We start from the raw sequence: 12,639 nt of genomic DNA, 5'->3' as shown, positions 1-12,639 counted from the left end.
TATATCTCCCCAGGCAAGGGAAACTAAAGAAAAAAATAAACAAATGGAACTACATCAGAGTAAAATATTTTTGCACAGCAAAGGAAATCATGAACAAAATAAAAACACAACACATGAAATGGGAGAACATATTCATGGATACATCTGATAAGGGGTTAATATCCACAATTTATAAAGTACTTTACGTACAAAACTGAACACCAAAAACCCAAACAACCCAATTAAAAGTGGGGAAAATATCTGAATAGACATTTCTTCAAGGAGGACACAGATGGCGAATAGACAAAAGAAAAGATGCTCGATGTCACTAATCATCAGAGAAATACAAATTAAAACCACAATGAGATGTAACCTCATACCTCTGAATGGCTATCATCAATAAATCAACAAATAAGTGTTGGTGAGGATGTGGAAAAAGGGAAATCTTTTTGCACTGTTGGTAGGAATGCAGATTGGTGCAGCCACTGTGGAAAGCAGTGTGGAGGTACCTCAAAAAATTAAAATGGATCTGCCTTTTGACCCAGTGATCCTACTTCTGGAAATATATCTGAAGGAATCCAAAGCACTAATTCAAAAGTACATAAGCACCCCTCTGTTCATTGCAGCATTTTTTACAATCACCAAGATATGGAAGCAGCCCAAATGTCCATCAGTAGAAGAATAGACAAAACAACCACAGGACATTTACACAAAGGAATACTACTCAGCTGTAAAAAAGAAGAAAGTTTTACCCTTTGTGACAGTATGGATGAACCTGGAGAACATTACACTAAGTGAAATAAGCCAGGCAGAGGAAGACAAAAACCACATGATTTCACTCATATGTGAAATCTAGTGAACAAATCGAACAAACGAGCAAAATAGAGATAGATTCATAGATAACAGCTAAGTGGGGGTGGATGTTTGGGGATGGAGGGTTTGAGCAAAAAGGAAAAAGGACTCGTGGACATGGACAAGGTGATCGTGGAGGTTGGGGGGCATAAGGGAACTAAACAGTAATGAAAAAAATACAGTAAAAATTATTAAATTGAGATAAACATTTCCTTGATTGGAAGTGTACTTTTCTCATCATGTCATCAAAGCATATGTTTTATAAACCTCAACATTTTTGTAAAGTAACTGGTCATTTTCTTCTTAGGGCTCAGTAGAAAATTTGGCAATTCATAGCCCATTCAATGACTCTTTGGTTATTATGTTTGTATCTCTAATCTAATGACTAGACATCCCAGAAATGAATTGCTTCCACCCTGGCTTGGAGAATTATATGTGAGTGTAAAGAGAAGGAGGGAGGGGCAAGGATCCCTGAATCTGTAAGTATTGAGCTAAAGTCTTGCTTCCCATTTCTCTTTTAGAACATGATAGATAATACTGGAATAAAAGTAATTCTCTAGGAAAGTATAAATTTTTAATAAAAATGTAAATTACTTTAGCTTTCATATGAAATTTCAGATTAATAAGTGTGGCAGTGATTGATAAAAATTTTGAGTACTGGCAAAATGTTAGTAATAGAATTTTTTCCACCTCTCTTTGAGACAGCAATACATTATTACCTAAATGTCATTTCATTAAAGGTAAACATTTATTTCACTCTCTGAAGTAATACTTCATGTAAAGTCAAAGTCAAAGATATGATAATTAGTCTCCACGGAATTTGTGTCTCTGGTCCCATAAAGGTTGTCTAAATTTTTCCAAATGTTAGGATTTTTATTATTGCTTTTAGTTTATCTTTCTAGTTTCCCATTTTATTTTTTTCTTATTTTTCCTTATTCTATCAGAACAAATTCTATTTCTCATGTAAGGACCAAAGAAGGATTAGAAGAATTACTCATAATTGAAAAGCTTGATTTGCACATCATTTTCTCTCCTCTTTGGGGCTGTGTGCCTCCATTTCCTGTGCATTCAGAGCCTTGCTCAGGTCAGTTACCATATTGTCTCTCACACTGAGCTATTTGGAAAAAATGAAGTCTCAGCCCTGACATTCAAATATTCCTGTGGCTCTCAAACCTTCTGAACATTAGTCTTTGAGTCCCTTATTTTCTATCTTAATTTGCAGCTGCTTTCCTTTTGTACATTATTAAGAATGTTAATGGCATTTTTAAAGTGATTTCGCATGAAATTAGGGTTTTGAGTAGAATATTGAGAGATTAGACTACCCTGATCTTCCTAATTTATAAGGCTATTGAAAGTGATTTTCTGTAAAGAGCGTGCTTTACAAAACTGGTTAAGTACAAGATGAAAGTCCTTAGAAGAGCATACAAAACATCAAACGTCCAGCCCCAGAGCACCCCCAATCCCTCCACCTGCTACTCCTGCAAAAAATGCCGGGGTATTACCCCGCCTTGTGTAATAATGGTGGCACTAGAGAACTTTTGTGGGAGGAACTTAATGTCATTTCAAAAGACTGGAGACTATACCCAAAATATGGGGAGATTTCAGAAATTAAAACTGATTAAACATTATTATTGACCTAGCCCCTTCTGAATTCATTTATATTTTTAGCTAATCCCATTCATTGATTATAATATTAAAAAAAAGATCCTTCATTTTATGTATTAGTTTTTCCTTTTATTTCCAAGATCACATTCCTCCACAGCCTTTACATTTGTAACATATTTAAAGATATTTTAGTAGAAATATTTTAGACATACAAAACAATTTTAAGTATAATTTACAAGTCAGGGTCCTAGAAAAATGAGATAATCTGAGGAGAGTTTAATAAGGGACTATCTACCAGGGTTTAGGGAAACCTGGCTGATTATTTCAATAACCCTAGGGCCACTAACAGCTTATTACTGCCTTTAGGCCTGGAGGGGTGGGACGCACAGTTTCTAAGGAGTCCCCCACTAATCCTTGTTGGGAACCTTGCCCCAGGTCTCCAGCACCTGGCCTTTAGCTAAAAACATTGCGTTGATTACTGGAACCTGTAATCAACAAGGACTTTCAAAACAACCTCTGGCTAGTGTCCGTGTGCATGCGCTCCACAAGCCAATCGGCTACAGGCACATGAGGTGACCACGAGTACAAGTAACCAATAAGCGGGCCCCCCTTTGTCTTAAACTAGCCAATAGCAAACAACCTAATCTCCGTCCTCTCCCTCCTCCCATATATATATATATACCCAGTTCGGAAAAATAAAGTTTGCAGCTGGATCAGAATCTTTTGTCTTGCTGCCATTCTTCGCACCTCTTGTCCCCCCAACCCATTTGTTCTAGGTAGGTGGTCGAGCTCCAGTTGACTGCTCTGCGGGCCAGAGCAAATCCTGGCCACCAATAAATGAGATATTCACACACTGTGTGTTTCTTTCCTCTGGAGTGTGGGCTCACATTACTCACTTGCTTCTAATGAATAGAACATACTGAAAACAATGGGATGTCACTTCTCGGATTAGATTATGAAAAGACTGTGGCTCTAGCTTGCTTGTTGTCTCACTAGCTTCCTTTGAGGGGAGTCAGCTGCCCTGGTTTGAGCAGCTGTGCAGAGACTCTCATGACAGGAAATTGAGAGATGCCTCAGGCCAGCAACCTGTGACACTGTTGAAGCAGAGACACTGAGAAAATAAATATTTGTTTTTAAGCTGCTGAGTTTTGGGGTTAGGGTTTAGAGGAGGGAGCAGTTACGGGAGACAGGAAGGGCTGTGTGGAGATGTCCAGCTAGGAGCTATGGCTTTCAGTTAAGGGGCACATTAAGTTTGCAGGACCCTGGGAGAATAAATACCCTGACTTCACTTCCTGTCTGAGTCCTGCTGGAGCTCCCTATTTGCCAAACCAGTGAGAACGCAGGAGGCAGAGCTCTTTGATGCAGTCCACAGAGGTCAGCCTCTCATGGCATGGTGAAGGGGGATGGGGAGAGGGGAGTGGTCAGCCTCTTACATGATATCTTTCATATCATGGAAGATATGTATCCCATGCAAAAAAGTGAACCTTTTTGTACTTAGCATTCAACCTAAGAAACCATTGTTATAAATGCAGTTGAAATCTTCTCTACCCCTCTCTGAGTGTAACAGGGTACAGCCAGGGCCCCCTTCCAAAGAGGGATTTGTAATGGGGTCCAGAACTCAGGATGTCCAGGAAATATAAAAATAGATTACCCCACCCCCACAAGTCTGGACTGGGGGATGGGACGCATGAAGCAGGGCCATTGAGAGTTATTTTGCATATCAGCAGTTGGCTAGCTTCATACCTGATATGCAAAAATGGTTATTTTACATATCTTTTAACAGCTGGCTAGCTTCATAGATATGTTAAGTAGCTGAGGACCAGCTTTGAGCCAGGGAGAAAAGAGTGGCTTCCACTCATGAAGTAATTGGGAGGCAGCTCCCCTGCCAGAGCCTGTGTGAGAGCTTGGAGCTATGTCTCCCTGAACTCCCTAGGGCAGCCCAGAAAGGCTGGAAAAACAGCAGTGCTGGCAGGGGCAGGTGTAGCCAATTGTGGGAGGAGTCAGAAATGGGGTTGCAGAGGAAGATTCGCGCCAGGATTTAAAAACCTAGGTGTGGCAGTCGTGTAGGTGGGAATCATGTGGTTTTGGGGGCAGAGAGGGGTCTAACCACACAGTTTGGGGCTCTCTTAACCACATGGCTTAGGAAGCAGGAAAGTAAGCTGTAGAAACCATGCAGAGCTCTCTCTTAACAGTTTGGAAGAAGGCAGGAGAGACATTGCAGGAAGAAAAGGGGTGGTAAGACTCTTGCTGGTGGGCCCTGAGAAGGTGCCACGTGGGTTTGGATTAAGAACTGGAGATCCTGGCAACACAGCTGATGGTGCTGTGGAACTATGGAACTGTGGAACTGTGGAGCTGATGGAACTATGGGAGGCATGCCAGCCGGGAAGGACTGGGAGCTAGGTGAGCCACCAACTTTTTTTTTTTTCTGCAATAGGTTACCCTTGACTGGCCTGACTAGGAAAAGGGAGGAAGAAAGGACTATGTGTGTTTGTGGGTGTTTTAAGAGACTTTGGGATTTTTAATGATGACATTCCATTTAGGGTATGATGACATACCCTAAACCTACATAACTTTCCAGTAAATAGTTCCTTTTCTTTTCACTAAACTCTAATTAAGAGCCATAATTCCTAAGGGCGGCAGGCAAGGTGAATCTAGTTCAAGGAACCCTGGCAGAGGGGGGGTCCATTCGGTAACAGTATCTTGTTCCCCCAAAATGGGTCCATTCTGTTACATGAGCACATTCTTCTCCCTTCATCCTGAGATAGTCATGATCCTAATTTTGGGGTCCCATGCAGGTTTCCCTTCTGTCTATTTAGGTTTCATGATCAAAGGGGACTGTAGTTTCCCGAGCATGTTCTAGGACTGTGTTTTTTTCTTTTATTCTTTTTTCTTGTTATTCTGGCAGACAGGATTGCTGATCTGTGTCCACAAAGGGGGCCCACCTTAAATTATGCTGGCTCAACTGAAGAATACTCTTCTGTTCTTCCATCTATAGTAGTAGTTAACCAACTTTTATGGCAAAGATCCATAAATAAATATTTCAGGCTTTGTGGGCTATCAGGTCTCTGTGTATCAAACTACTTGACTTCGGCATTGTAGTGAAAAACAACCATAGACCATATAAAAACATATTTGTGAGATTGTAGTTCTGTAAAACTTTACGTACACAATCGGGTGGTGGGCTGCCTTTGGCCCATGGGCTATGTACCTGATCTACAGCATCCCTGAAATAATCGCAGTGGGAATAGTCAGTCATTCTGGTGGTACATGAGCTCTCTGGAGGAGGAGATCATTTTGATCATGAAACCCCGAAAGGGTCATGGTAGCGTGGGAAAAGCAGCTCTGTTTAGGGACTCCTCTAAAAGAAGGCCACACAAAGAAAAGAGAGGTAAACCAGAACTTGAGAAGATGAGCACTGGGAGGAACCAGGCAATGCAAGAAACAGAAGATGAAGTGCTAGCTCAGGTTGAGTGGATGGTTTGGAGAACGTAACAGCACAGCCAAGGACAATGCCAACGACCAGTGTGAGGCAATCATGGGGAACAGTGGCTTGAATGAGATCTCAGCAATGTATATCAGAGCACAGCGACACCGAGCATGAGGCACTGTGGGAAGCACAGAGCTGAGTGATTTTGAGACTGCAAACAACCTATTCTGACACAGGAGTTAAGGGCACCATTGAGCATACTCCTGGAGAGCCCTGTTTAGAAAATTTGGATGAGGGGGCCCCTTTGCTTTATTTTAGAAGATATTGTTGTTTGTAGAACTCTTCTGAATCACAAATTTTAAAAAGAAGAAGAAAAGACAGAAGCAAACTGGCGTATCAGGGTAGGTGAGCGTTGGGAAGCACCCATAGGGAAATGTAAACCATCTACTTACACGATTTTTATGTGCCCCCGGACCTCACACAGTGCCTTTACCCATCACTTGTGGACACTGGAGACGTCCTAGTAGTGGTTAGATCAGGGGTTTGATAGATCAAAAGTCCCTACAGAATTTCATCCTGTCCCCATCCCACACCCTGTCTTCTGAAGCACACACACACACTTTCCTGGGTTTGTTCCCCACCATTCTACTCCCTTTTTCTATGCATTTGGCTTTTTTAGATTCCACATATCTGTGAGACATGCAGTTTTGTCTCTTTGTCTGATTTATTTCACTGAGGATAATGCACTCAAGGTCCATCTATGTTGTTGCAAATAGCAAGATTTTTTCCTTTTTCACGGTCAAATAATATTCCACACTGTGTGTATAATATTGTCTCTATCCATTTATCTGTTGATGCACACTTAGGTTGTTTCTACCTAAATCTTGGCTATTGTGAAAAATGCTACAGTGAACATGGAGTGCAGATAGCTCTTCAACATAGTGATTTTGTTTACTTTGGACACATACCTATGGTATCCTATTTTTAATTTTTTTAACAACTACTGTCTGTAATGTCTGTACCAATTTATATCCCCTCCAGCAGTGCACAAAAATTTCCTTTTTCCACAGCCTCATCAACACTTGTTGTTTGATGGCCATTTTAACAAGTGTGAGATGATATCTCACTGTGGTTTTTGATGGGCATTTCCTTCATAATTTGCGACATTGAGCATCTTTTCAGGTACCTATTGGCCATTTGTATGTCTTCTTTGGAAAAATGTCTATTCAAATCCTCTGCCTATTTTTAAGTAATTTAAAATTAATTGTACTATTTAGTTGTGTTTTATTTATTTATTTATTATTGTTCAGTTACAGTTGTCCCAATTTCTCCCACATTACTCTCCTCTGTCCTACCTTCCCCCATCTCCCAAATTCAATCCCCCCTATTGTCTTTGTTCATGGATCCTTTATACATGTTCCTTGATGACCCTTCCCCTTCCTTCTCCTGTTACCCTCCATCCCTACCCCTTTGGTTACTGTCAGTTTGTTCTTTATTTCCATATGCACCCCAGGGTTCATAGCAGTGCAATTTATAATAGCCAAGAGCTGGAAGCAACCTAAATGCCCATCAGTAAATGAGTGGATCACAAAAACTGTGGTACATTTATACAATGGAATACTATGCAGCAGAAAGAAAGAATGAATTCCTGCCCTTTGAGACAGCAATGGGTAGAACTGGAGAGCATTACACAAAGTGAAATAAGCCAGGTGGTAATGATCTCACCTTTAATAGGAACTTGATCAATAAAACAAACAAGCAAGAAAAATAGAACCAGAAACATGTATGAGTTCTTTGTATATTTGGACATTAATCTTTTATTAGATATTAGCAAATATTTTCTTTCATTTTTAAGTAGTTTTTTTTAATTCTGCCAATTTTTTTTGTGAGCAGAAGCTTTTTAGTTTGATGTAGTTCTACTTATTTATTTTTACTTTTATTGCTTATCTTTTGGTGTCTAATCTCTCTCCAGTTCATTCAAGCCTGTATTTTTAATTCCAACTGCATATTTAAACTTCTTGGATGGAAACCTGGACTTCCATCTTTCTTGTCCATGGATAATTGTCTAAGACAGTCTTCTCCATGGGCTCCTGGGCCACAGCCAAGAGGGCCCAGGGCCAGCTCACAGGCTGCTACAGGGCCCACAGCCAGGACTGAGGTCTGCAGTCCTATTCCCCAGTGCGTGGGTAGGCAGTGCTTCTCCCTGGTCTGTTGGTGTATGGTGCCGAATCTCACAGTGCCCACAAAGGCAGTTTTGTTTGTGGGCTGATGTGAAATTGTTGTTGTTGAGGAACATCTTATGTTTCTATTGCTGATGTCACTCTAGGAAAGCTTGATGCTTCTATGGAGTCTTGTTTGGTGCTCTTGTGGAAAACAAAGCACAATTAAGAATGTATGGCAAACCTCACATTAATTCCTCTGCTTATGCCATGAAGAAGAGGAATATTATATGGAGGGAAACAGGAGTCCTGGAGTTCCTGGTGCAAAACGGCTGTGGGGGAACTGATGGCAACCCAGGTGAGGAGTGAAGCATGGCACTGAGGCCTATGTGCCAAATAAACCAGAGGGAAGTGAATTATAACGCCTCATTCATGTGCCTCTTATGAATTCACAGTGGTTGTTTAAAAATTCTGAGAAGTCCTAGAGTAAACACAATGGCAACAATAGTGAACACTTTGTTAATTTTGTTTACTCTATCAATTTCCAAATTTATTTGGTCATTTTCTTTTTTAATATCCACTGATATTCTATAGAAGCAGTGTTCTAACTAATTGTCTTTAAACCTTTTCTCTAATTGTGATCAAAACTTTCATTTAAAATAATCTTGAAAATACCATTTATTAGAGGTTTTTTGAATCCTTCTGATTCTGTTGAACATCATCTAAGATTTTGGATGGAAAGGAAACCTAAGGATCGTCTTGACTGGGAATCGACAGGGCTCCATGAGAGAGGAGGCAGATAGACCTGGGAAAGAATAGAGTCAGCGAAAGTTCAGGCTGCTGGCTGGGGCTCCTGTGCAGATAGATGGTGGAGCATTTCCTGGGAGGAGGAAGTTTGGAGATGAGGCAGGTCAGGATGGCATGGGAGTTAGAGTCAAAGCTAAATATCCACTTTTGAACAGGTTGATTTCAGATATCCTTGAGACTTCCATGTTGAGACATTAAGTAGAAAAGAAGATACATAATTCTCAAATGAGGAGGGGAGCACTGGGCCGGGAAGTTGGCAGGCAGATACTCTTTGAGGCCTGGGAGAGGCTGTTTGTCTGTTGAGAGAGTCTAGAGATAAAGAAGAGAGAGGGCTTGCTAGTGAGCCCTAAAGGAATCTGACATTTAGTGGCTGGGTACCACTAGAAGGAGGAAGAGCCAAAGCCTTTTAAGATACCAGGATACAAAGGGCAAAAATGAGAGCACGGGAGGAGAGGGTGTATCAGGAAAGAAGGAAATATTTAGGTCTGTGCTGCATGAGGCAGTATGCTAAATGCTGTAAGACAGCACTTACAAAAGTCGTAAGTTATTTTATAGGTAAGAAAACAAGCTCAGAGAAATTAGGTAATATACCAGGGACAAACATCCAGTTAGTGACAGCCCAAGTTCAAACCTAAGCCTCTATTCTCCAGGCTACCTACCCTTCCTTCCAAAGGCCTCTATTGTACTGCAACTGTTACATGTTCTTATGGTTGATCAATGAGTCTTGCTAATACCCATTGTGGAGGATTTGATTCTTACCTCTAATTTCTTAGCCTACTGGGTCTACATTTTGATTTTGTTATTACTTAGTGGAGAGTATAAAGATTTCGGGGGGGAATACTGATAAAATTGTAACTTGTTAAAAGGAGGTTATAAAATTTAAACACAGGTAATTCTATCCTCTACTAATTAGAAAAATTATGGTATGTCATAGTTCATTCTGAAGTTTATTGCCACAAATATCGAATAAAGTGTGTTATGACATTACATTGACATCCTGCTTCACTAAGAAAATTTATTCAGTGCTGTGAGTCAAGCCATAATTCTTGGTATGATTCTCAGCAAATGTTGAGAAATGGATAAACAAAGGCAACACGATGTAGTTGAATATTTGAACAGGGAGGCCTTCCATGTTGCCTCATTCTTCTAGAAGACATTTAAAATTTGGTTTAAAAATGGGTCTGACTTCTTTAGATACTTTCCATAGCATGTTCTAAGATAATGCAGTATAAATAGCTGTATGTTGGCCAGGGTGACTAGTGTTGGGTGAAACTTCTCAATTTTGTCCTAGGTAGGCTGTGAAGTAAGTGGTTACCAGCTGGTTATTCCTGTGTGTGACTCTGTTGTGAATTTTCAGTTATTTCTCAGATGAATATATTTGGCTCCTAAGTCATAGATTTTTATAGAATCAATTAACTTAAGATTCTCCTACCCAGCAGGCTGAATACCAAAGGTATGATTTTAGCTTTGTTTTTTACAACAGAAAACTTTTGTGCAAATTTCAGGAATACAGGGGAAATGAAATCCTGGTGTTATAGCTTCTGTAACACCAGGATTGATTGTTTTAAAACATCACATACTGGCCCAGGGTGCAAGCTCAATAAATGCAGTAACTGATGCTGCTGATATTAGGGTGAACATTTGGATTTTACCTCCTTTCACCATTTCTTTAAAATATGTCTCCTGGTTTGGGCCATGCTATCCATGGCTACCAGAGACAGCTGCTGCCGTTTGTTCTAGGGAAAACGGTGTAGTATAATGTTGGGAGCAAGGACTCTGGAGCCAGATGGCCTGGGTTTGAATTCCTGCTCCTGCTAGAATAGCTGTGTGACTGTGGAAAGTTGCTTAACATTACTGTATCTCAATTTCCTCTGCTGCAAAATGAAGATTGTCCTAATAATAGTTCCTCCCTCAGAGGGTTCTTTTGACTGGCATAGAATAAATAAAGCCCTAGGAAACTTACAGTCAGTATCCCAGCTTAGAGGTCCTTGATCTCAGTTTCATTTTGCGTACTACACTGCTTCTGGAACTCACTCTCAGATCCACTTGCTCTGCTGGATCTGACCACTACTAGGAACTCACCTGCTTTTGGACCACTGCCTTTTGCCTATTTAGCCATCTCACTTTCTAAGTTACGTCATCTTCGGTTCTTGGAATTTGTGAAGACTTCCAGTTTTTTGATGTTTCCCTGTGCCTTCAGAGTAACATACCTCTGCTGGATTAGTTTTCTTCTCTCTTCCACCTGCATTTTTTTAAAAACTTCTTTGGCCAGGACCTTCAACTCTCTTGCTCATGTGCCATGCAATATATAATCCTGACCAGCCCAACAGAGAGTATTTTCTGGTTTTATTCTCGGTTTATTGATCAAAGAAATTCAGAGCATTGTGGATAGATGTCATTATAAAAAATAGAATCTCCAATACTTATCACCAGGTGATCCTTTTAGGTACCTGTGGTCAGCTCCCTTTCCTGCTCTCTATACCAAGTTGTCCCAATTTTTATGACTCTCCTCACACCTCCTGCTCTAGACCTTTCTCCTCACCAGAGGTGGACTTGTGAACATCCTTAACTTCTACCACTGATTTTCAGAATAGTCTTCATCTGCACCCATATTTCTCTTCTCCCTTTTTCCCCTCAGAATCCAAGATGATTTCCTCTGCTGACATAGTAGATTCTGTCTGTTCTCATTGCCTTCAGCATTCTAATCCCACAGAGATCTCTTATAAATTTGCATTTTGGACCTCTCCCTCTCTTCTGATGCCGTGCTTAAGTTTTGTTCATTTTAAAACAAACCTCATGATCCTCTCTGTTCCCCTCTAGCTACATGGTCTTCATGACACGTGGTGGATTGTCTTCATGCCCTCATCACTTATTGATTCCTCAGCCTCCTACAATCTGACTTCCCTTTTATTCTACCAATGATCTGATTGCTGAATCCACTGAACTCTCATTCTCTGTATACTTTACTCTATATTACTTAACCTCTTTGTTGCATTGTTAGGCATGTGCTTCTCAGAATTCCTTTTTTTGTGTGTTTTTACTCATTTTTAGTTTTCCTCTTACCTCTGAGTCCTGATTTAAAAACTCCTCTGTGAACCTGTTTCTCTCTCTGCTTCTTAAATGACCGCACTCAAAAGGGTTAGTGTCTCAGCTTCTCTTCTGACTAACAGCTCTGTCTAGATAGTATATCCCATTTTTAAATTCAGCCCATAAATCAAAGACTCCTGATTTTATACTCTGGCTCCATACCCAAATTGATTATGTGATTCTGCACACTAAAACTCAAATGTATCTTTAGTAATAAATACAAAGCTCTTTGTGATCTGACCCCTGCTTATCTGTTCAGCTGGACCTCCTGCCACACCTCTATTCTAGCCACATCTAGTTCTCCAAATGCAAAGTGCTATCTCGCTGGTTTGAAAGGACTTTCCACTGACATTCACCTAGAAAGCTCCTATCTGTCTGATGAGATTTGGCTCAATTGTCATCTACTTTGGGAAATTCTCTCTGACTCCTCTTCTTCTGTTGTGGAATGTTCTGTTCACTGTCACATGGGAAGTGTATACATGTCTGCCTGTTCTTTTTTTTAAAGATAATTTTATTGATTATGCTGTTACAGTTGTCTCAATTTTTCCCCCTTTGATCCACTCCACCCAGTAGTCCTCATTCCTTAGGTAACCCCAACATCATTGTTCATGCCCATGGGTCATGTGCACAGATTATTTGATTACTCCATTCCTATACTTCACTTTATATCCCCATGATTATTCTGTAACTACCACTTCTTCATCCCCTCACCTCTTCACCTTC

This window comes from Artibeus jamaicensis, unplaced genomic scaffold (assembly GCF_021234435.1).
Source record: "Artibeus jamaicensis isolate MK-2021 breed Jamaican fruit bat unplaced genomic scaffold, CSHL_Jam_final contig_760, whole genome shotgun sequence".
Lineage (NCBI taxonomy): Eukaryota > Metazoa > Chordata > Mammalia > Chiroptera > Phyllostomidae > Artibeus > Artibeus jamaicensis.
This window is presented reverse-complemented; position numbering follows the sequence as displayed.